This window comes from Protopterus annectens, chromosome 1.part1 (genome assembly GCF_019279795.1).
Source record: "Protopterus annectens isolate FY-2018-M chromosome 1.part1, PAN1.0, whole genome shotgun sequence".
Taxonomy (NCBI): Eukaryota; Metazoa; Chordata; order Ceratodontiformes; family Protopteridae; genus Protopterus; species Protopterus annectens.
Window position 1 is genome coordinate 953,432,083 of NC_056726.1, and position 26,416 is coordinate 953,458,498.

At 43.4% G+C, this 26,416-nt stretch overlaps 1 protein-coding gene across 2 annotated transcripts in view; it reads right to left on the reverse strand.

Annotated features, from left to right (window-relative positions):
- ADAM17 (ADAM metallopeptidase domain 17) overlaps positions 1-26,416 on the reverse strand; it is a 2,408,764-nt gene that overhangs the window by 1,614,398 nt on the left and 767,950 nt on the right. The gene's annotated exons all lie outside the window — the stretch shown is intronic.

Below are 26,416 nucleotides of genomic sequence, written 5' to 3' on the forward strand. Positions count from 1 at the left end.
CAGGGGTGTCAAGAATAGCTGGCTTTATTTGTAGATATTATTTTATACCTGACAAAACCAGAAAAAGACATTACAGTGTTGTGGAACATTTTGAGACAGTTACAGATTAATAAAGCTAAAATGAAGGCAATTGTGATAAATTATGCACCTACACATGAACTGGTTCAGGCATACCCATATTATGAGGACATGATAAAATGAAGTATTTACGAGTATGGATTAAAAATTATTCTAGTGTGGCAGCTAAGGATATTTGGGAAGAGACTAAACAAATGATAATACAAAAACTGAGAAAAAGGAAGCTTTGTTATATGGATTGGGAAAATAAGAAAATCAATTAAAATGTTTTTAGTCCCTTTAGTCTGGCACACAGGTAAGGCATATTTTTATCAACCGGAGGAGAAGTTGTTGGCAGCAATTAATAAGGAGCTGAAGGACTTTATCTGGGTGGGGAAGACGGCAAGAGTCAAGTGGGATAAAATGGTTCTTCCAATAGAACAGGGCAGATTAGGATTACCCAATTTGAAGGGGTATTTCAGAGCTACACAGTTAAGACTTCTATACATAGCACAAGCAAAAAACTATAATTCAAAGTTGAAAGGGATCATGATGAAACAGGGAAGCTCAAAAAAACAAGAAGAGAATGGAATTTTGGATGCAGGCCTTTAAAGAGAATAACAATAATCATACAGAATATTACATCCATAAAGTAGCAGAAAGTATTCTAAGAACTAAACCAACACAGGAATGGAAAAAGGAGACTCTGCCGATAGGGATGACTACAATTAAGGGTACAGACAAAAGGCAACAGGGGGCTGGAATTTATTGCCGAAAATTGGCAAATAACTAGAGAGGTAACGATGATAGAATGGAAAGACGCCAAGAATTTGTTTGGACCGCAGGTTAGAGATTGCCTTCCCTAACAGGGACTGATAGAGTATAGGCAAAGAGAAAGAAATAGGGGGGTCCTAAATGAAAGACCAGCACTGGTAGAGAGTTTTTAATAGAATCTAGAACAGAAGCTGCCATTAAAAAAGTAATAATTAGTACAGCATATAAAATATTGCATGATCACTATAAGAATCAAGCAGAGGGGGTTAGAAAGGATTGGGAAGAGAGACTGGATATGCAATTCACAAAGAAACAATGGGAGGATATATGTATGTCTCTCAAATATCTAGAAGGTTTAGGATTTTTGCTTAGAAATATTTACATTGATATTTTTTATACCCTAAGTAGACTCCAGATAATTTTTTTCTCAGGCAGACAGCAGATGCTGGAGGCTTGAAGGGGAAGAAAGAGGTAATTGGGAACATATTTTCTGGGAGTGAAGTGAGTTGGTGGACTTTAAGGATTCACTGCAGGATGCAATGTCGGAGATACTGTATGGGCAGATTGGCCTGACGAGGGACATGATTTTTCTGAGCTACAATACCAGAAAGTACAGTTTTGTACCTACCATAAATGTAGATGTTCGAGTGCTAATACAGCTGAAGTCATAACAGATGAGTTCTCCTGCCGTCAGGCGGGTCCTCGGTCGGCCGAATTCCAAAGTCTAGGTCCGGCATCGGTTGTCGTCGCTTCTTCCCTGACGTCAGTGCGACAGGGGTATAAAAGAACCAGCCGACGCCATGTTCTTCAGTTTTTCTTGCCCCAGATGTCAGGTGCCCCCAGAAGGAAGGCAATACATAAAATTATGAAGTAATGCAATGCAATATAATCAAAAAACAGTAGTTGCAAGCAAATACACCATAAAAGAATACCCCTAGAGGGGAAGGAGGGAGGAAACCTGGACTGCAGCTGTATTAGCACTCGAACATCTACATTTATGGTAGGTACAAAACTGTACTATGTTCATCGTGCATACAGCTGCAGTCATAACAGATGGGTAGAATCCCAAAGCTAAGAAAGGGGTGGTAGGCACTAGGTGGAACTAGGAGGAGCCAAAATGCCCTGCAAGACTGCAGTGGCAAAGCCTGCTCTAGATTTGGAGTATAATGGTAGGTTGTAGTGTTTGGAGAAGGTATGCACAGAACTCCAAGTGGCTGCTTCCAAGATATCCTTGGTAGGAACTCCTCTGAGGAAGGCTGCAGAGGTGGCTGTGGCCCTGGTGGAGTGAGTTCTAATGCCTGTAGGAACAGTTTTGCCATGAAAGGAATAGCAAAAGCGTATGCAGTGGGCTATCCATTTTGAGATTGTCTGCTTGGAAATTGGCTTTCCTGGAGCTCCTACCGCATAGGTCACAAAGAGCTGTTCTGATTTTCTGAAAGGCTTTGTTCTGTCCAAATAATAACGCAGTTGCCTGTGGATGTCCAAGGAATGTAGTAATCTCTCCCCTTTGTTTTGAGGATTGGGATAAAAAGTAGGTAAATGTATGGCCTGATTTAAAGCTACCCTGGATACCACTTTAGGCATAAAGGAAGGGTTGGTTCGTAATGAAACTCTGTCCTGATGGAAGATGATAAAAGGCTGGACAGCCATGAGGGCCTGTAGTTCTGAAACTCTACGAGCTGAAGTGACAGCCAGAAGGAAAGCTGTTTTCCAGGACAAATATTGCAAATGTGATGAAGCAGCTGGCTCAAAAGGAGGCAAAGTCAGTTTTTCCAGAATGAAATTTAGATCCCAAGCAGGTATTGGTTGTTTCCTTGGAGGTCTTAAATTCTTAGCCCCTCTGAGGAACTGTCTTAAAAGAGGATGAGAGAATAAAGGAGGATCAGTGTTGTATTCTGCAGAAATGGCTGAGGCATGGATTTTGATGGAGGAGAACGAAAGTCCACTGCTTAGTAGTTCAGCCAAATATTGTAGTATTTGAGGTAAATTCAGTTTTCCAGGGTTCTGGCCCTTTTTCTCATTCAAGACACAAAAACGTTTCCATTTTGCGGAGTAAGCTTTTCTAGTTGATGGCCTTCAGGCCTCCAAAATGACACCCTGCACCTCCTTGGAGAGTAGGGCCTGCTGTGATGCTAAGGAATCTTCCATGCGGCTAGATTGAGTGTTTTTAGCTGACTGTGAAGAGTTTTGAAGCTGTGCTGAGTCAGAAGAGGCGGCATTAGAGGCAGGGTCCATGGAGGGGAATGAGTCAGGCTCCTCAGGAGTGGGTACCAGTGTTGCCTTGGCCAGTCTGGAGCAATGAGGATCATCTTTGGTCTGTCTGCTCTGGTCTTCAATAGGACTTTGGGCAGCAGAGGAAGAGGCGGGAAGGCATAAACTGTCATTGATGTCCAGCTGAAAGAGAGCGTCCACTCTCCAGGCCTTTGGGTGGAAGGTCCTTGAGCAGAATTTTGTCAATTGATGATTTTTGTGGGAGGCAAAGAGATCTATGTCTGGCCTTCCCCATTCTTGGATTATTTCTGTAAAAACTTTTGGATGCAACATCCATTCGTGGGGATCTGTCATATTCCTGCTTAGGTTGTCTGCCAGTGTGTTGTCCTTGCCTGGCAAGTACTGTGCTTGTAGTTTCATTTGTAAGTCCATGGCCATGTTCCAAAGTGATATGGCCAGTCTGCATAGGGGATAGGAATGTGTTCCTCCCTGCTTGTTTGTGTACCACATAACTGTGGTGTTGTCCGTTCTTATCAATAGTGGACCTGGTTGTAGAAGGTCCTTGAAAGCTATAATAGCATTTATTACTGCTAGCATTTCTTTTTGATTGATGTGAAGGTGCTTTTCTTTTTGGGACCATTTGCCCTGAATGCACCGGTCTGTCATGTGCGCCCCCCAGGCGTAGTCCGAGGCGTCTGTTGTGATGACTTGATTTGCTTGAGGCTTGCTGAATGGAAGACCTGTGTTTGCTTGACATGCTTGAGCCCACCACAGAAATTCCTTTGCAGACATGGAAGTAGTGGTATTATTGTTTCCAAACTGTGGCTGTGTTGAGACCATATGTTTTTTAGGTACCATTGTAGTTTTCTCATATGCAGCTTTGCACATGGGATTAGCAAGATGCAAGATGCCATGAATCCCAGAGCCTGCAGGATTTTCCTTGCAGTCAGCCTGGTGCAATTTGCCAGTGTTTTGAAGTACTGAATTAGTTGCTCCTGCTTCTCTGACGTGAGGTAGGCCATCTGGGTGTTTGTGTCCAAATTGGCACCCAGGAAAATTATATTTCGAGAGGGTATTAGCCTTGATTTCTCTTTGTTGACTGTGTATCCCAAAGAGTTTAATAACATTATTACATAAGCCAGATGTTTCAGATGAATGTGCTTGCTGTCCGCTTGGATCAGGCAGTCATCCAAATAAGGGTATATTTGTATCCCTTGAAGTCTGCAGTAGGCAATTACTGATGCCAGGCATTTCGTGAATACTCTGGGAGCAGTAGATAAGCCAAAGGGCAATGCAGAGAATTGATAATGGGTTGAACCTGCAAGAAATCTGAGGTATCTTCTGCAATTTTGTCTGATTGGGACATGCAGGTATGCCTCCTTGAGGTCCAATGTTACCAGCCAAGACTCCTTGCCCAGCATGGGAAGAAGTTGCTGTAGAGTGAGCATCTTGAAATTTGTGCAGTAGGAATGTGTTTAGGATGGAAAGATCCAAAATAGGTCTCCAATCTTTTCCCTTCCTTGGCACCAGAAATAGCCTGGAATAAAAACCTTGACCTTGTTCGTGTGTAGGTACCTCTTGAATAGCTTTCATGTTTATAAGATCTGAAATTTGCTTTTGTGCCTCTGCCCTTTGATTGTGTGGCAGTTTTGGCATGCCTCTCATTTTTGGAAGGGTATGAAAGTGGAATTTGTAGCCTCTGTTTATAATGTCCAGGATCCATTTGTCCTTTGTGACAACATGCCAATTTTTTGAGAACAGTGCCAGCTTTCCTCCTAAGGGGGCTGCCATTTGAGACCTGGTTGGCCTGCAAAGGGGAAAGTCATTGGGTTTGCTTTCTGAAAGATTGTGAGTAGTCCTCACCACCCCTTGGTGTAGGAGCTTGCCATTGTCTGCCTCTGTTCAAGCCTTGTGGTTGTCCTCTGCCCCTCGGGCACCTGTATCTGCCTCTTTGGGGTCTGTCCGTGGCAGGAAAGGACCAGTTTTTGGAAGGCCAATTTCTACTAAAACGTGGTGGTTGAACCTGCAGAAATTCTTTCACAGTTTGCATTGATTTAGCTTTTTCCTCCATTTTTCGTAATACTTCCTCAGCATTTGCCCCAAATAATACATCCTTTTGAAGAGGGGCGTCTAGTAATTTAGCTTTGACATGATCAGGCAAGGTTTGTTCCTTGAGCCAAGCATGCCTACGTCAAAACCACATTGTAAGGTATGTTTACCCACTTGTTCTGCACTATGCATCAAATCCTGCAACTCCTTCAAGTCTGGTTGTTCAGGTTGTGACATTTTACTTTTCAATTGAGATAACAGAAACTGTTGGTATTTTAGCATATGAAACTGACAGTTTAAGGCCCTCATGGTTAAGGTAGCCGAGGTATATACCTTTTTTCCCCACCTTTCTAAGGATCTGGAATCTCTCTCGGAAGGCAATGGATTTTTGGCAATGGAAGCCTTAACTCCCTTGGGTCCCTGTGAGATGGTTTCTAGGTCAGCAGCATGGCTTTTGTAAAGAAATTGGTGTGAGTCAGGAACCCTGTAGTACCGGTCAGGCTTAACTGGAGCTGGAGGTAGAGAGTTCGGGTTAAGGCAGGCCTCCGAGTAAACATCATCTAGGATGTCCAAGACAGGAGGTATAGCCAGAGGCCTGTGCTGGGGTAACAAAAGAAATTCCCTGAGCCTTTTCTTGGAATCTGAATAATCCTGGCCTTCCCAGTGGAAGTGTTCCCTTAAGGTATGCAAAGTTTCCCCAAATGAGAAATCCTCAGGGGGGGATACAGAAGGAATAGACTCCTCTGCATCAGAGCCTTCAAAAGGGGAGTAAGCCTGTTCCTGATCATCAGAGTGTTCTGAAATAATGGATCCCTGATCAGAGGAGGGGGAATCTTCCTCCACTCTGGGCCTTTTGTCCGGAGGTGGCTGAGAACCTTTGATTAGAGTAATTAAATCCTCAGCCATTTTAAGCATCTGTCTCTTAGGCATGGGGCCTGGAGATGGGTCCTGTGTAACTGGTCTCTTAGGGTGCATGGTTGCTTTAGACTTGGTGAAAGCCTTGATGGAGAAAGAAGAGGAAGGTCTAAAGACACCTTGAGTGGAGGTGGACCTGTCCACATTCTGTGTTTCAACGCCAAGAGTGGCTTCGGTATCTGTAGTCGGTGTGTGGGCCGAGGAGCCTGCGACCTCGGGTACAGGAGACACCGCCAAAGATGTGTCGTCGGTAGTCAGGGGCTGCGTAGGCGCCTCACTGAGAACCGGACCACGTGTAGTCGGCTTTGGCGTGGTGTCGGTAGAGGCCGCGGACCTTGAGTGTTGGTCCTTGTCTTTGCGTTTTTTAGACAAAACTGGTGTCGGAGTATCCAACGACATGGTATAGTTAAAAGCTTTCCCAAAAAAATGCTGGGCGAACTCCACCCGATGCTTAATAGTGCGTTTATTGAATGTAGCACAACAGTGACAGACCGAGACGTCGTGGTCTGGGCCTAAACAAGATATACAGAGGGAATGGAAATCCTTATGCGGTATTTGCTTCCCACAAGAAATACAATTATTAACTTTGTCTGACATCGGTCTGAGGCAAGAAAAGTTTCAACGGGTACTTAGCTTTTAAGAAGACTTCGGTTTTCCAAATTTTTCGTAATCTCAGGAGCTGGCCGACCGGCACTTGCGAACTGCTTCTGCTTCGGGCACCGCACGGCAAGAAAGACTGAAGAACATGGCGTCGGCTGGTTCTTTTATACCCCTGTCGCACTGACGTCAGGGAAGAAGCGACAACCGACGCCGGACCTAGACTTTGGAATTCGGCCGACCGAGGACCCGCCTGACGGCAGGAGAACCCATCTGTTATGACTGCAGCTGTATGCACGATGAACATCTGCCTACACATGGGTAAGGCCTTGCTGTGTCTAATAATGGTGGCTGCCAAAAAGCAATTACTAGAAAATTGAAATCAAAATCTAAAACCAACTATACTGAAACTGAATACAACAACACAGATAAAACAACTGGAATTGAGATCTTTAGAAAAAGGTAAGAGCAAACTACATAGGAAAAAAATGGGACTTGTGGGAACAATAAATATAAGGGGGAATGAGGTTTAAAAGGCAGCAGGACTTAAATGAGCTATGTAATGTTTAAGTGATAAAGATTAGGTAGATTATAAGCGATGTATAATGTTTGCAACTGGGAGTATGTCAGCATGGTTTGTGATGTAAAATGCTTGAAACTAGGATTGTGTCGGTGTGGTTTGTTTTCATTTATATAAATGTATGATTGCCTATGTAGTAAGTGATGGTTTAATAAAGATGTTTCTTGTTTAAAAAAAGGCAGGAATTGAATAATGTATGTAATATTGCTTAGGTTACATGATATATAGCAATATATGTGAACTATAATGTTTATGTTAATATTATTTGATTACTTTTATATGGATGTAAATTTGCCTATCTCACAAGTGATAATTCAATGAAGGCGCTTGGGGGAAAAAAAAAACACTGAAGAGGTTGTCAACCCACCCACCACTACTCATGCACATAGTACCAGTATTCATACACCCAGTACACATCAAACAAAACAATAAACATGGAGGTTCTCTCAAAAAACCTACCAAGGCACCAGATACCTCCAAAGCACAGGACTGCTTCAACTAACAGTTCCCACAGCACCCATGATGCACAGTAACACCAGTGTCTCACCTACAGGTGTAACACTCAAAAAAAAAAGTACAGCAGTGTACACTTACCATAAATGTAGATGTTCGAGTGTATTCACTGGTGCAGTCATCACATTTGGGTTATCCCTGCCAGGGTAGCCCTCGGCCGGCCTATATACCAGAGGCTTAGTATTTCTGCTTCAGCTGCTGTCGCTTCAGGACCGACGTCAGGTCGTCAGTAGTATAAAGTAAGGCAGCCAACTCCTTTACATCAGTTTTTCTTGCCCTAACTGGTCAGGAGGCCCCCAGGTAGGAGCTAGGTTTTGGTGGAAGAACCCCACCAGTAGAAAGTAAATACCAATATGTCCCTTGGAGAGGAAAGAGAAGAAAGGGGGATGGAAGGAGGGAAACCAGGACTGCAACAGTGAATCCACTAGAACATCTACATTTATGGTAAGTGTACACAACTGTATTATGTTCTTCGTGTTTCAATGTTGCAGTCATCACATTTGGGTTGATTCCCAAAGCTGAGGAAAAGGATGGAGGCAATCAAGGAAACTAAGGACTGGCTACTAGGATGCCCTGCAAGACTGCCGAGGCAAACCCTGCCCTGGATTTGGAGAAGAGAGGCAGGTGGTAATGTTTGGTAAAAGTGTGAACAGATGTCCAGGTGGCAGCCTCCAGGGTATCCCTGGTGGGGACTCCTCTGAGGAAAGTTGCAGAGGTGGAGGCTGCTCTAGTGGAGCGAGTCCTGACCCCCTTGGGGGGAAGCTTTCCATGTTGTTTGTAGCAGAAATGGATGCAGTGTGCTATCCACTTGGAAATGGTTTGTTTGGAGATGGCTTTCCCTTCTGTCCCTGAAGCAAAGCTAACCAGCAATTGATCAGACTTTCTGAAGGATTTAGCCCTGTCTAGATAGAATCTGAGCTGTCTGTGCACATCTAGAGACTGCAGAATCCTTGTTCTGGGGATTAGGAAAAAAGGTGGGCAAATGAATGGATTGGTTGAGAGACACCACCCTGGGCTTGAAGGATGGATTAGTTCTGAGGGATACCCTGTCAGCATGGAAGATGAAGGGTTCCACAGTCATGAGCGCTTGCAGCTTGGCGACTCTTCTGGCTGAAGTGATGGGCAGAAGGAATGCTGTCTTCCAGGAAAGAAATTTTATCCCTGCAGAAGAAGCTGGTTCAAAAGGGGGCAGGGTGAGCTTTTCCAAAACATAGTTAAGGTCCCAAGCTGGGGTGGGTGCCATTCTGGGTGGTCTCAAGTTGCTACCCCTCTTAGGAACTGTTTGATCAAAGGGTGTAAGAAAAGGGGCTGCTCAGTGAGAAAATGAGCAGAAATACCAGAGGCATGAATTTTTACAGAGGAGAAAGAGAGGCCACTGTGTAGTAGATCAGCTAAGTAATCCAGGATGAGAGGGAGGGAGGTATGTGCTGCATTGGCTCCTTTAGCCTGGATCCAGGTGAAGAATCTTTTCCATTTGTCAGCATAAGACTTTCTAGTGCTAGGCCGTCTGACCTCATGGATAACATCTAGAACTTGTTTACTGAGGTTGGCAGATTGATCCGGGGTTAGGGAATAAGCCAAGCTGCCAAATTGAGTGTCTGCAGTTGGGGATGCATGAATTCCCCTTCACTCTGGGTCAGGAGGTTTGGAATCTGAGGTAGATGTCACGGTGGCAGTGGTGATAGGCTGTGCAGCAAGAGGTACTAGTGCTGGCAAGGCCAGTCTGGAGCTATAAGAATTGTCCTTGGTTTTTCCTCCTTTATTTTGAGCAGTACCTTGGGGATGAAAGGTACTGGAGGAAAGGCATAGACCGATAGATTGACCCGGGGAAGGACAGGGCATCCATTTTCCAAGCCATGCAGTGAAGCTCTCTGGTGTAGAATTTGCTGAGCTGATGGTCGGTGTGGGAGGCAAAGAGGTCGACCTTCGGAGTTCCCCAATTCTGAGTTATTAGGGTGAATGTTCATCTGTTGAGCTGCCACCTGTGTGGATCTGAATATTTCTGATTAATTGGTCTGCCAGAGAGTTGAGAGAGCCTGGTAGGAATTGTGCTAACAGGTGCAGTTGCACGGCAGAGGCTGTGTGCCAAAGGGTCATGGTCAGCCTGCATAGGGGGTAGGAGTGAGTCCCTCCCTGCATGTTGATATAGCAACTCACAGTGGTGTTGTCTGTTTTGACCAGGAGAGGCCCTGGGGAGAGACGGGGTTTGAAAGCTATCAAGCCATGATAGACAGCCATAATCTCTTTTTGGCTGCTGTGCAGAGGGATTTGCTGCGGGCTCCATTTGCCCTGTATGCACCTGCCATCCAGTTGTGCACCCCAAGCATAGTCTGATGTATCTGTAGTAAGGGTCTGGGTGGCGAGGGGTGGTGAGAAAGGCAGTCCCTTGTTGTGGAACATGCTGTTGCCCACCAAAGAAAATCTTTTTTGAGGCAAGGAATTATAGGTATAAAAGTTATCAGGTCTTAAGACAGTGTTGACACCAAAGGCTTTTTAGGTACCATTGAAGTGTCCTCATATGCAGTCTGGCATATGGAATGAGTAGTACGCAAGATGCCATCAACCCCAGAGCTTGCAGGATCTTCCTTGCAGATGACTGGGGTCTGGTGGCTAGTTGAGAGAAGTAGGCTGTCAGGAAAATTTGTTTTTCTGGTGTAAGGAATGCCATCTGTGATGCTGTGTCCAGGCTTGCTCCTAGGAAGATAATCCTTTGGGTGGGCACCAGTTTGGATTTATTTTCATTGATTGTGTACCCTAGGGAGGTTAGTAGGGTCTTTATAAAGGCCAGGTGTTTGAGCAGCTTTTCCTGGCTATCTGCCTGAATAAAGCAGTTGTCCAAGTATGGGTAAATCTGGATATTCTTTTGTCTGCAAAAGGCAATGGCCGGAGCGAGACATTTTGTGAAAATTCTGGGAGCAGTAGATAAGCCAAAGGGAAGCGCAGAGAACTGAAAGTGTTGAGATCCTGCCCTGAAATGGAGATATTTCCTGCATGATTCCCTGATATGAATGTAGAGGTAGACCTCTTTTGGATTCAGGGTGGCTAGCCAAGCGTCCTTGGAGACCATGGGTAGCAGCTGCTGGAGGGTAAGCATTTTGAATTTTGGGATCACCAAGAAGGTGTTTAGAATGGATAGATCAAGGATGGGGCGCCAGGTGCCCTCTTTTCTGGGCACCAGAAAAAGTCTATAGTAGAAACCTTGGCCTATCTGTTATGCAGGAACGTGCGCTACTGCCCTCATACAAAGCAGGGAAAGGCTTTGCTTTTGAGCCTCTGCCAACTGGTTTGGAGGTAGATCTGGGAATCCTTTTGGGGTTGGAAGGGTGTGGAAGGAAAATATGTATCCCTGAGACATTATATTCAGAACCCAGTGGTCGTTGGTAATGGTGGCCCAGGTGCTTGCGTGAAAGGAGAGTTTTCTCCTGGGATAAGTGAAAGTGGGCAGAGGGAGGGAGTGGGGGAGGTGAGTCATTGTGAGTTCTTACCATAAGTAGGTGGCTTAGAACTTCCTGGTTTTGAAGTGGAGGTAGTCCACTGCTTAGATCTCTGCAGTCCCTGTGGCTGCTGTCTGGGGGGGTCTGGTTCCCCGGGGCCGATGCTGGACTGGCTTGGAGGGAGCAGGAAAGGACCAGTGTTTGGTGGGACAATGCCTGTTGAACGTGGGTGGCTAGACCTGTAAGAAATCCTTAACTGTTTGCATAGATTTTGCTTTTTCTTCCATCTTTTTTAAGACCTCTTCTGCCTTAGTGCCAAATAAGTTGTCTTTGTGCAGGGGGGCATCCAACAATTTAGATTTGACATGGTCTGGTCGGGGCTGTTCCTTAAGCCATGCATGCCATCTTGTGACGACTGGGGAGAGATGGGCGAAGGCTGCCAGCCTAGTCAAACAGAATTTGATATCTAATTCTGGCATTTGTAAATAAATGTAAAATACAGGCATGTTTTCTTGATAATAAATGTAAAATACAGGCATGTTTCTTGAGTGTACAGAAAACACTGTAAAATGTGAACTTCAAGATTGTTACAACATGGCCCCCTTGCTGTAAAGAAAAACTAAGTCAAGCCTTTCAAATTTGTCTTTTGAAACTGAAATGATTTTATGACATTCTTTTATCTTTAAAGCTGGTTCCGGTCAGGCTAGCTAAAGACATTCTGTCTATTGTGTTAACCAAGGACTAATTGCTAGAGTGTATATGTGAAATGCTTTTAGTGTTGTATTCTCCTGTGCAGGTGTTAGCTTGCTAAATAATGCAGTTTTGATAAACCTGGGAACTCCAGGTTAAGTGTCAAAGAAATGGTGTAATGGAAACTAACTCAGAATGATGTAATCTGGGGAGGACCCAGAGACATGTTTGTTAGTGATGTTTTATAAACTGCGTCTCAGAAAGAGAGTGAAAAAAGGCATTTTGACTTTGGACATCTAACCCAGCACTGCTTATGCTCTTTATGTATGTAAGTAGGATTGTAGCACTGTGATTTCTCTTAAGATTAGCTAAAGATTAGAAAGTTAGATTAAGTATTTTTCTTTGAAATCAGACCTGTCCTACTGTATTATTTTAAGTTTCAGTGTGATCTGTAAACTCTTAGATATCTCTGTGGTGTAGTAGTTTTGTCTTGTGTTTTAATTATTTATTATTAAAGATTTGTAAAACCTTCTACCTGTGGCTGGTTTGTGTAGATATAAGCTCTAGAGTACATTGCATATTTATATAGAGTTTATTGTAATAGGCCACTCTGATAAGCCTTAGACTTTATAGTCACATTACCACTGGATAATAATATTGCACAGTAATAATTGGACACCCTTTTAAGGGCCTTTTAGTAGCTGATATTATTAACTGGGTGGTGGTAGTAATTACTACCCTATAGTCTGGCTAAAGGGGCACAGCTGGAGAATCTGTGTCAGCCTTTTCCAGGAGTGTCTGTGAAGTTGCATAAATACTTATCTCAAAGTGTGTGTGTTGTGTCAGCTACTTGGCAGGGACATGAAGCACTGGTTGGACAGAGAGGGTACTGGAGGTTCTAGCTTGCACAGTTAGGCTGAGACCTGGACCCTATAGCTGTGCCAGTGGGGAGTCTTATTGGGGACCTGGTGAGCAACAGAGCAGCCAGCCCCAGACTGACTGTGATCTCTGTGTGCACTTAAGGGAAATTGTACTTTACTGCGTGTATTAGTTATCCTTTCCTCTTGTATGAGACAACCTCCCTGGTTTTAGTGATGAGGACTGAGGCTCCTTGATTGCTGGGCCAGGGCAAGGTCGTCACACTTCTAATGACAGATCCAGTGACTGCTGCCCTGCAAGAAGTTTCTAGGGCGTCAAAACCACAGTGCAAGGTGTGTTTAGTTACTTGAGTTGCAGAATGCATTAACTCTTGTAATTCTTTAGATTCTGCCCAAGCAGGAAAGGAAGACATTTTGTGTGAGGAGTTCCAGGGTATGTTGCTGAAATTTAACATATGGAGCTGACAATTTAGTGCCCTGATAGCAGGAGTAGATGAGGTGTATACTTTTTTTACCCCCTCTGTCCAGTGCTCAGGAATCCCTATTTGAAGGCGTGGGATTCTTAGCAGAGGTTGCTTTAATCCCTTTAGGCCCTTGAGAAATTACCTCAGGGTCAGCAGTAGGATTTTTAAAAAGAAATTTGTGTGAGTCAGGAACTCTATAGTACCCATCTGGTTTTCTGGGTGCAGGAAGGAGGGTGTCAGGAGTCAAGCTGGATTCCAGGAAAACATCCTCCACTACATCCAGGACTGGATGGGGGGGTTGGCCAAGGGTCTATGCTGTGGAAGATTGAGGAATTTCCTGAGTCTCTTTTTAGACCGAGGGTAGTCTTGGCTTTCCCATTGGAAATGCTCCCTTAAAGTATGTAGGGCTTCCCCAAATGAAACATTTTCTGATGGAGAGGCTGAAGAGATGGAATCCTCTGCATCAGAATCCTCATAAGTAGAGAGGGGTTGCACGTAGTCATATTCAGAAGCATCAAAGTCATCTGACTTGTTCAGACAGAGCTACAGGGGACAGATCTCTTTTCCTTTTGGAGGGGGTAACTTGGCTTCCCCTGATCAGCATGATAAGGTCTTCTGCCATTTTAAGCATCTGAGACTGAGGTAAGGAAGCAGGTGCCTGAGAGTGGGTCAACATTTTTTTTGGGTGTGGTTCATACCCTTGGCCTAAGAAACTCAGTAGTTTTCGAAAGAATGGTAGTTGCAAAAGAAGATGTCGCTTTGTGTCGAGAATCGATAGTGTGAAGGACTTCCTCAGAAGCCAGTGCCTGCTCAGCGGCTCCGGACCCATCCAAGGTACAGATGGCCACAGGATCCTTAGTCGAAGAAGAGTTTTGTGGCATACCGGACTCCGAAAGGGTCTCTGTAGCGGCCTGTGAATCCACAGGAGCGGGCATCAGGGGCTGCAAAAGCACCTTACTGAGGACCGGAGAACTGTTAAACAGAAGCATCATCGGTAGGTTTGGATCTGTGCAGTCTGCTCTCTGTCTTTATCTTTAAGTTTTTTCGGAAGATCTGCTGTCGGACGGCTTACTGAAGTCATATCAGCATTCGAGGACTGTAAGCGAAAACATCTGGCTACAATAAGGGCCCGATGACAGATAGTTCTGGCGTTGAACAAAGATCAGAAGCGACAACGGGGGACATCGTGGTCTGGGCCCAAGCAAGTGACGCAGTAAGAATGGAAGTCTCGGTGTGGTATTTGCTTTCCACAGGCGAGACAATTTTTAACTTTTTCTGACATCGGTTAGTGCAAGAAAAAAGGATCCTCAATGGGGTACTTAACTTTAGAAGACTTCAACTTCAATTCGGTAGACGAAACTCAGGTAGCGGCAGACCAGCACTCATGCAAACTGCTTCTGCTTTGGGTTCCATGGCAAGAAAGACAGATGTAATGCCGTCGGCTGCCTTACTTTATACTACTGATGACCTGACGTTAGTCCTGAAGCAACAGCAGCAGACACAGAAATACTAAGCTTCTGGTATTCGGGCCGGCCGAGGGCTACCTTGGCAGGGATAACCCATATACGATAACTGCAGCAGTGAAACACAAAACATCAAATTTTCTTGTCATTAGAGACTCAATAGTGATTCACACGATGTCTCAGTCACCAGGTTGGACAAGCAGAAAGTCACAGTCCGCTGCCTGTCCGGTGCCAGGACTCGTCAGATGACGCACGCACTCAGGCCTCTCATCAAGTACCATTAAGACTCTGTCATACTTTTATGTTGGTGTGAATGAACTGAGATGTACTTCACTAGACTATATGAAGAGAGACATGACTGAGCTCTCCGAGTATGTGTCCCAGGCAGGCATGTCCTTAACTTTCAGCAGGATAATACCCTCACCTAGAAAGATGCCACAGTATAAACAAAAAATGATTGATTTCAATAAATGACTTAGTTTTTTGTGTCATTCAAAGGGGATCCAGTTCCTGTCAGCCTGGGAAGCCATAGCTGACAAACCTCTCTGCTTTGCCAGAGACTGTTTGCATCTGGCACTTCTAGGCTTTCTGTTGCTAGCAAAGGCTCTTGCCTTCCTTATATTGACTTTTTTAGGCAAGGTCTCGAAAACAAACTTACCAACATGAAATTTGCGAAGCATAACAAAATAACGGTCATGCTGCTAAATGCTAGGAGCTTAAACCAAAAACTGCACACCCTGGAAGCACTTTTATCACTGGAAGATGTAGATGTCAATGCAGTAACAGAAAACTGGCCTCAGAGTATCCCAACCTTGCAAGGCTATAATGCCTTCCACACCTTCACACTGCAAAACAAATGTGTGGGAATCAAAGGAGGCAGTGCTTCTACTTACATTAGAGATAAATTCACCTCAAGTTTAGTTAGATTGGACAACTCCATGGAGCTGCTCCAAGCTCAGGTTATGGGGGGTAAGACCATCATTCAAGTCGTAGCCAGTTATAGATCATAATGCGCATGAAGCCTACTTTGCCAAACTGGAGACAATCCAAATATTACAGAACACTCTGGTTATGGGGGATTTTAATTATCTCACCATCAACTGGGAAAGCTATGCTAGCCTGAACTTGCTAGCACAAAGTTACTTGACTTTGTTAACTAAAATGCCCTGGAACAAATTGTTCATAATCTAACAAAAGGAACCAACATACTAGATCTGGTCCTTACTAACATGTCAAACAGATGCAATGCTGCAACTGTCGGACACTCATTAGTTAAGTCTGACCACAAATCTTTCACCTTCGAGCTGACACCAACACCAGAGCTCACAAAGGCGTAATCAGACATAAAACCTTCAACAAGGCAAACTATACCCTCCTAGGTGAAGGTATAAATGCATTCCAAGACCCACTCCCAGCTGGAAGTGATAACTACACTAAAGCTTAAACTAAAGCCCTGTACAATCACTTGCATAAGTGTATAGAGTCGGCTGTACCACAACGACTCAAAGCCAGAGCCTCAAGTAAAAACAAGCTGCCATGGTGGACATCCACCATCAACAAACTTTATAACAAATGCAAAACATTGTTTCCAAGAAAACAAAGGCAAGGCTTCAACAATGGAAAAGTACCCTCCGCAGCCTCAACAGGCAAATAAGACAACTTGTCTAATCCTCTAAGGGCTTCTTTGAGAAAAACCTAGCAAGCACAACCACGGATAACCCTAAGGCCTTTTACAGCTACATATGTAGCCTAAAAGGTAGGACACAAACATGTGCGGAACCAGTGACCAATGGTATCACATACAGCAAACCTGCTAGTGGACAGGTCTGGTGAAAATGTCAGTCCCTTATCCCCTCCAAACTTATCACAAACCTTCCCCCAAACTTCTCCCCACACTACATATCTGTAGAGCAGGTAATCAAAGCCTTGTCTAAGGCAATAAACACAGCATGGGACCAGACGGCATCCCAGACTGTCTTCTAAATAGGCTAAAACACAAACTGGCATCACTGTTAAGTACCTTTTTCAATCACAACCTAACCACAGGCTTTGTCCCTGTGGAATGGAGAATAGCTACAGTTATTTCCCTCCGCAAAGGTGGTCTAACAGTCCCGGGGAATTACAGACCAATAAGCCTGATTAGCCTCATCTGTAAGGCCATGGAACGTATTATTATGGACTTCATTAATAAAGACATAGGCAAACTCCAATCCCTGGATCTAACCCAATGCGGCTTCAACGGCAGATCCTAACTCTTAAATCTGGCAGATTTCTTCAAAAATGTGACCAGGGCCAAATCTGTGCACACAGCATACCTTGACTTGGCAAAGGATTTCGAAACAATCCCACACCCAAGCACTACTGATAAACTTAACAAACTGAATGTAAACCCCCTTTGTTGTAAGATGGGTTACCAACTGTCTCACAAACCAGACACACACTATCAAAGTGAGTGACTCCACATCAACCAGCAGACCTATCACCAGCAGGGTACCACAGCAGGTCAGTGGTGGACCCTCTACTGCTTGGTATATACTTCTCAGAAGTACAGATCAAAACTAAGAGGTTGTTGCTGACCAAGTTTGCTGACTGCAAACTGGGTGAAATTACTGAATCTCCACATGATGTCAGTATACTTCAGGAGGGTCTTACACAGACCAACGACTGGTGTGTTAGTCACAGTCTCAAACTGAATCCAAAGGAATGCATCATCATTCCCTTCTGCACAAACAATGTCCCTTTACACTATCAAATCAACAACAATATCCTAAGTACCCACAAAGTGGTAATGGATCTGGGATCACAAGTTGACTGCGACCTTAACTTCGACCAACATGTGTCTACTGTAGTAAGGAAGGCTTTGTACATAGCACACTTGTTTAGTAAACAAGATTCCAGCTTGATATCAGTTTTACGGAGGTTGGTTAGAATTGGGAGGCGTACAGGAAAGTTGACAGGAGGTATGTGCAGGCGATGGTAGTTTTTGTGTTTCTAGTTAGAAACCGTTTGTTTCTGTATAGTAGACCTAGTTTCAACTAGACCTTCTTAATGGTTGGAGCTATGTGAATATCAAATTTCAAGTTATTGTCAATTTCTATGTCTAGCAGTTTAGTGCGAGTTGTTGGGGTGATAATACTTTTATTTTTGGATACGATATTGAAGGACAGGTAAGATGAGAGAGGATCTTGTTGAGTAGAAGAGAAGGAGCTTTGTTTTGTTGAGGTTTAGAATGAGTTGGGAGTTAGTGAGCCATCTTTCAACAGATAGAAAGGAGTCTTGTGTTATGGTATGGAGGTCTTGTAGGGAGGAGGCTGCACATATTAGTCTCATCTACAAATTGTAGCATTGAGGCTTGAAGTGTGGAGCTGGTTAGTGAATACAGAGAATAGTAGAGGCCCAAGGATGGAGCCTTTTGGAAACCCTAAGGCAACTAGGAGAAGAGGGGAAAGGTGTTGTCATTGGATGGCCTGCTGACATCCTGATCAGTAGCTTTGGAACCAGGTGATAGAGGAGCTACTAAGGTTTAGGGTGGAGAGCACATTGATGAGTTTACTGCAATTTACTATAGCAAAGGCTTTGGACAAGTCCAAAATTACAGCAGATACAAATTGTCCATAATTGCTATACTGGTTCACTGTGTTAGTTAAGGATATAAGGGCTGTGGTGGTGCTGTAATGAGGCGAAAAATGTGTTGAGTGTTTGTTAATAGTTTATGTGCATGAAGGTAGTCCATGAATTGGGTATGTACAACTCTAAGATTTTAGATAAGGATGACAGGATAGCAACTGGATGATAATTAGTATGTTCGGTGGAATTACCTCCCTTGTGTAAAGGTACAGTATGGAATATTTTCCAGATAAGAGGTACCAGGCTCTCAGACACTGATCTGTTTTATGAGTATCGCTACTGAGTATGTTATTGCTTCTGCTGCGATTTGCAGAACGTCATCTGGGCAGCTGTCTGCGGCTTGGGTGGTTGGTTTCAATTTTTGCAGTAGTTTTTTTTTATAGCATCAACAGACACCGGGCGTAATGTAAAGTGACTGGTGCTATTTTGTGAGTAGTTGCTGTGCTAGGGTGCTAAAGGGACAGAGTTGTTGGAGATGCTCTGAGGATTTGCAAGGATTTGGATAGTTAAGTATTTACTGAATTGAGTTGCTATATTATCAGAGTTGCTGGTTGACAATGGAGTGGAGGTAGATGATTTATCTGGTAGAAGTATATTATTAATTGTAGCCCATAACGTTTGAGGGTTATATTCTGGTGTTTTTTCTGGATATTGTGGTAGTAGCTGATTTTGTCTAATTTTAAGTTTCTTAGCTTTGTTTCGCAGTTCTAAGAATGGGTGCCTTGTGATTTGGGTTTTGTTTTTGTGAAACTGTTCTCAGGCCTCATCTTTGGCCTTGAGTAAGGATCTGCATTCTTTACTTAGCCAGGGTTCAAAGTTCGCTTTTACTCTAATAGTTCTATGGGGGAGACTGGCAGTTTAATATATCTAAGAAAGTAGTGCTGAAGGAGTTAACAGCATCATCTTCTAGGGGTAGCTGTCTGAGAGGTTCCCAGCTGCAGCTTTTTAGAGTGGAGATGAACCTATTTAGGCGAAGCTTTTTTTATTCCTGATTAAACGGTAAATGATTTGGTGAGTTGGTTACTAGGCTATCGGCCCTAGGGCCTATACAAGCTTAGCCATAACAATTCCCTGGATATTTCTTCCCACAATATTTACTTCCCTGAACCCCTGTCTAGCAGGGTGACTGATGTGATCCCTGGGGTGAACTTCCTATCACCCATCCAATCGTCAAGGTTCCTTTTGAAAAGGGCCAAAGAAGCGCTCTGCTTGACATGTATGGGCAGTCTATTCCAGAGTCTGGGAAGTCTATGGGTCAGGAATCTATCCCTCCAGCATGTTTTGTTCATTGTGATGACAAGGTTTAGATCTCTGGAGCGTGTGGCTCTGAAGAATTGAGATATCTTTAAGTGTAGCATGTCCAACAGCTCTGGATCTGACATGTATGTTAAGCAGAGATCACCTTTGAGTAGACGATATGCGACATAGTATACCTGGAGGTTTTTTTAGACGGTCAGCATAGGGCATCTGCTTTAGGCCTGTGATTCTTTTAGTGAGGCATTTCTGTGGCCTTTCCAGTTGTTGCAGATGTCTTGAGAGGTACATATGAAACGGGGCATTGTATTCTACAATGGGTCTAATGAGGCATGAGTACAGTGGGACAATGACCTCCTTTTTTCTGGATGAAAAGCCCTTAGTGATGAGGTGTGTCACATAGAAGGATTTCCTGACTGTTGTGGCGATGCGGTTATCAAAGGTGAGACCACTGTCCACCTGTGTCCCAAAGTCTCATCACACTTTCGGTGTTTAGTGTAATGCCACCTATGTGGTAATTCGTGGGTACATGTTTTTTTCCCCAAAGGGGATAACTATACATTTCTTGGCATTGATCTAATAACTAAACCTACTATAAACCACCCTATTCTTTACTTATCAGTACTTAACCAGAACATCACCACCCCCTCCTGTAAGTTCATAACCCTACTACCCATACACACAATACTATTTGAAGAAAATTTGGCTGATGGTCACTCAGGCCGTCAGGAAGACAATCTGAGATGATAGGAAGGGGTTGTTAACCAGAAGCCAGTCGAAGATAGACTAACTTTTGGAAGATTTGTCAGTCCTTGTGGGGGATGTGATGAGTTGGATGAACTCATGGAGGTCAACATAGGATGTTGAATTCAGAGAGGAGCAGTCTAGCCAGTCAATGCTGAAGTCACATATCAGGACGGTTTCCTGTGGGAGAGAATTGGAGATCCTGTGTAGTATGTTTTCTAGTGTGGGGATATTTTTTCCTGGTGGAATATAACCACCTATGATGATAATGTGTTTTTGTGGTTAATTTTTAATTTGGCAAAAATTAGTTCTGCATTTTCAAAGTCAGGGATGCTTAGTTCAAGATATTCAAGTATAAGGTGATCTTTGAATAAGATTGTTACTATCCCACCCCTTCTAGTTTTCCTGCCTTTATGTAGAATACTGTATCCTGGAGATACAATTTCGTTGTTGTTGGGTTTTAGCCATGTCTCTGTTAATATCACAATATCAAAAGAACAGAGGGAGAGTAGGGCATGCAGATCATGAACTTTTTTTCTAACACTTCTGCAATTCATATTAAGGAGGAGAAGGGAGGATTTGTTTTTCTTGTGTAATAGTCCAGAACTGAATGCAACAGGACTGCTAACCATATTATTTGTAGGAGAATGGGACCAGGATTAGGGTGTATGGCCCAGGAGAGGTTTAACTGCTTTAAAATGTGTAAAAGGAGTTTGGTAAGCTTTTTCTGTAGTTTGGTGTGTTTTTGACAGGTTTGGGATGTTCTTGCTAGGGGCTGGTTGTTTGTTTGCATGGTAATCTACATGGCTAGTATAGAAAAGGGTTGTAGCAACAGTATACTTTAATGGTATATCTAGGTGGTACAGTGAAGAGGTTTGCCAGGAAAGGGTATTGGTGGATTGTAGTAGATAATTATATGAGGTGAGGGAGTATAGAATTAAAAGCAGTCAGCTAGTGGTGATGTGCAGGGCTGGTAGGTTTAAGCATTTCTTATTAAGATGAAGCATTTTATTAGGGTACTTTACATTTTAGAATGTAGAGAGTAATGGGTATAATGAAGCTGATATATGACAGATTATGTGAAGAGTGTTGTGTGTGCGGGTAGTAGGGTTATGAACTTACAGGAGGGGGATGATGTTCTGATTAAGTACTGATTAGTAAAGAATAGGGTGGTTTATAGTAGGTTTATTTATTACATCCTATTAGTTGAATAATGGGTTGTGACTGGCAGCTGTTTTGTGGGCGGATTTAGTTATTAGATCTCATTAGCTGAAGTCTGGGTTGTGATTTGCTGTCATTTGAAAAGTATAAATCTAGTTGAAGTGGTGGTGGGTGGGAATGGGGGTAGGGTAGAGATGTGAAATGAGCCCAAGGGCAAATGAAGTGGGTTGAACTACATTGTAGCAGAAAGAAAAAATGTAGCTAGAGTTCATTGTTAAAGGCCACAGTAGTACAGATGAGTGGGGTTAAGCAGCAGGTCACCATAAGCAAGGTAGTGATAGGAAGGGGAGGACAAGTATGTAACAGAGGGAAGCAGCAGTAAAGAGTAGACGGAAAGATAGAGTGAGTGCAGCAGGGGGCAAAGAGAGTAAATGTGAAGGTGGAATTAGTACAGCAGGGGAGTAGGTTGTAAGGCTCGGTGATGCGCTAGGAGCCGTGCACTTACAAAATAACAGCGTAGCATAAGTGAAGATATAAACATACACAAGCAATGGCCAATATGTGTAGACTCATATAGGCAGCTTTGGGAAGGGAATATTGTTTCAGCAGTGTTCAGGGGAGTTCCGGTTTGGTGATCAATGTACAAATGCAAGAAAAGAAGAAAACAGGAATAAAGAAATTAAGTTAAATAAAAGCCAAAATGAAAAATGGCTGATGTGTTCAAGGGAGTACAGTAAAACTGGTGGCTGTAACAGGGTGGAAGAAAAGTATTACATGAGCTTTACAGAGAACTGATACAGAACAGTAGTGAATAGGAGAGATTATAGAAGGTTTACAGAGGGAAGGAAGTGATGGGAGAAAGGGAAGAGGGAAAACAGTAGATATAGGATAGTAGAAGGAGCAGAAATGCAGAGAAATTTACACATTTAAATCAATTTACCATCATTACATAATGCTAAAACACATTTAACTCAATTAAGCAATTACACATTGCCGATAGAAAAATGCAGTCAAGGTATGTACTTACAAAAGTCAAATATTGCAACAGATAAACCAACATGCAGAATAACAGCAAATGCTTGGAAGTTGGAAATGAAATGGCCTATCAATTAGAAACTGCCCACAAATAAATCTTCAGAAGGTGACTGGATTCTAGCTTAAAATGCAAGTTCGGCTGAGATGGCGTGCTGTTGAGCCAGCACTGCAAGGTTTACCCAATATATTTGCACAATTACTTTATCTTATCTAGCTTTTCTAAGAGACACATGGAATGTACAATCAAGATGTATAACTAACATGACTGAATAACAATAAAAAGTATAGGTTTGAGAACAACAATGCAATGCTGTACTTAGGCAAAAACAAGCAGTGTGATAAGCAAGCATCCCAATACAGCACAGAACTAAGCAGTGAATTGGAGTCCATGAGCTAGGAAGTAATAAATTGATATAATCTAGTTTTGTTATTACATCATCACAGCACTGTTATTCACATAAACTTTGAAAATTACTGTAAAACAGCTGTAGAGTACCACTGGGACCAATAAACCAGGTGAGATAGTAAGGGGAACAGAAAAAAATGGAGCTAGACGCCAATCTGAGGTTTTAAATGCCACAATGCATGCTGGGAGGAAACGCAAAAGTAAGTAAGCAAGGTGAATGTATGAGAGTCCCGACAAGGAGTATATGCCACTGCCTGATTAGAGCAGGTCGCAGCAGGCTTTGCTAAAAGAATAATCAGGGAGACAGAAAAAAACAGAGCTACAGTTCTTTGTTGAAAAGAACAGAGTAGTACAGGTGAGTGGAGTTAAGCAGCAAGTCACTGTAAGCAAGGTAGTGACAGTAAGGGGAGGACAAGTATGTAACAGAGGGAAGCAGCAGTAAAGGCTAGATGGAAAGCTAGAGAGAGTGTAGCAGGAGGGGACAAAGAGTAGATATGAAGGTGGTAGTAGTAGAGCAGGGGAGTAGGTTTTAAAGTTTGGTAATAAGGTAGGAGCCGTGCACTTCCAAAATAACAGCTTAGAGTAAGTGGAGATATAAACATATACAAGCGATGGCCAATATATGTAGACTCGTATAGGCAGCTTTCGGAAGGGAATATTGCTTCAGCAGTGTTCAGGAGAGTTATGGTTTGGTGATTAATGTATGAACGCCTTATTACAGCACTGTTATTCACAAAAACTTTGAAAATTATTGTATAACAGCTGTAGCGCACCACTGGGACTGATAAACCAGGTGAGACAATACGGGAACAGGAAAAAAAATTCAGAATATTTTTAGCTGAAGTGACAGCCACAAAAAAAAAAAATAGTCTTCCAAGAAACGTACTTTAAGTCAGCTCAAGCTGCTGGTTCAAAAAGAGGCTTTGTTACCGTTTGAAGCATGATGGTTATATCCCATGGAGTGATACTGCCCCTTATGGAAGGTCTCAATAAAGTTCCTTTAGAAAAGCCTTTGAAATATTTAGAGAAGCTAAAATTGTTTGTGCCCAACATGGAAATAGCTACTAGTTGCACTTTGTTGATAAAATGGAACCTTTTTGGAAAAGGTCTGACAAGAAATCTAGGACAGAAGGAACATGAATTGAAAAGGGTTCTATCCCCTTAGTTGTTGCCTAGACAGAGAATCTCTTCCATTTGCTGAGATAAATTTTCCTGGTACTTGATTTTTGAGAAGCTAACAAAAGTTGAACCACTGAATGGAAAGCCTGGCATCTCTGCAACCACTAAAACTGGAGGAACCATGTGGTTAACTACAGTATCTCTGGGTTTGGGTGAGGCTGCCCAGATGGGTGAGTCAGAAGATCTGAACAGCTGTCCACTGTCCAGGAAGGATGTAGTAGATGAGGCCAGCAAAAAAGGGCCAGAAAGGGGCAATGAGGATTATGACTTTGCATAGTCTTGCTTTCTCAACAAACTTTGTTATCAGAGGAAAGAGGGCTAAGCATAGAGAAGACGCAGAGGACATATGTGGACTACAGCATCCCTTGGTGATTGTCCCTGTGGAGGAATTAGGGTGAAATAACTGCTGTATTTGTGACTTAGGTATGAGGCAAAAAGATCGCAGAATGGTTGACCTCAGTAGCTGAAGATCTGATTCACCACTGCTTGAGTGACCGTCCATGAGGCAGTAGGATGGATCTGCTTGACCTGTCTGCTAACACACTGCAAGTCCCAGGATTATGCATTGCTATGAGAAAGCCATGGGAAGACATCGTCCATCACCACACTCTTATAGCCTCTCAGTGTAGAGGATTATCAACTGGTTCCTCCCTACCTGTTGATGTACCAGATTACTGACATACTGTCCATCTGGATAAAGATCCCAACTCTAGGAACAGAGTCCTGGACGACCTGCAGGAAATTGATGTAGAGAGTGGTCTCTTGTTTGACCATGAACCTTGGAAACAGTCCTCTTCAAAATGCACCTGCATCCCAGGAGGGAAGCATCTGTGGTTACTACAGCCATGGGGGATGTGGAGAAAAGGGACAACCTTCTAGGGGAGATGTGGAGGTCAACCACCATTTGATGTGAGACTTGCATATGGTCATCATGTGAATCCGCACATGAAGAGGATGAAGAAACTGGGACTACTGTACTGAAAGTTTCCACTGAACAAATTCTCATGTGGTATTTGGCTAGGGGCACTAATGTTATTGTGGAAGCCATTAGCCCTAGTAAACAAAAGATAAATCTTGTGGCTGGCAAGGGGTGTTGAACTTGCAAGCCTGTCTGCCATACTGAAATAATCATGGACTCTAGTAGAAAAGCTATCCGATTGCTCGTGTTCAAGTGGCAATCTAATGAACTCTCTCTATTTTGTGGGCATCAATTTGCTTTTGGAATGCCTGACTGTGATCCCCAAGTGTTGAACAATGTGGAGTAAGAAGTTCCACTTCTAGAGTAAAATAGCCTTGGCTGGTGCGGTGAGAAGCCAATCATCAAAGTATGGGAACACCTGAAAATCTAGTAGCCTGAAATGTGCTACAACAATTGCCATACAGTTGGCAAACACTCTTGAGGACCTGTGGTGAAACCAAGAGACAGCATCCTGAAATGAAAACTACTGGCTCCCAGACAGAAATGGGAGAAATCTCATTGATTCCCCTGAAATCTTGATATGGCAGTATACATTCTGGAGATCTATCTAGCACATACAATCATCCCTCCTTAACAAAGACAGAATGGACTGAACCATGATCCAGAACCTTGTCTGTTTTACAAACTGAGATGAACGAGGGCCAAAATTGGCTTTAGATCCCCTGCCTTTTTCAGAATTAAAAAGAACCTGAATTCTAACTGCTGGATGCCTCTTTTTCTAACAGCTTTATTAAGACTTTTGCTGTTGTGGATTCCATCTGATAAGGTGGTACTTTGAGAATCCTTCTCTTCTTTAGAGGGGAAATGAAAGGAATTACATAGCCTCTAATGATTATCCAGAGCACCTAAGTTTCAGGCTTGAGGGTGCAGGGATAAGGGCCCCCTGACTGCCTACAAGGTGCAGCAGTCAGGCAGTCCTTCAGCAGCCTGGGAATTGGTTTCCACTATGTCAAGATCCTACCAGACTCACTGTGCTACTAGGTCTACCAAGTCCATCGTCATCCAAAAGGTAAGTACAGTCAGCTTCAAAAAACTCCAGGAACACAAGGGAAGGCACATCAGTGGAACAACTCCCCCCAACCCACTGTTTCATCAACTTTAAGATGTCACCAAGGTGACATCCCTCACAGGGGATCTTGGGGACCCATCCCCACACCTAAGTCCAGGTCTGCAGTGACCGATTCTGGACAGAAATCTGTGTTTCCTCTTACATGCCTGTTTCCTAGGACCCTGTCTCAATTAGGTTTCCTGAGATGGGTCAAAATCAGACAGGGAACTAATGATCAGCAGCCCCCAGGATAAAGGAAGCTGACTGTCTCTGTTGATGAGAATGTGTGGAGTCGGACACTATCTAAAAGATGCTGGGCTGCAGTGGAGCACATGGAAAGCACCTTCTTCTCTTAACC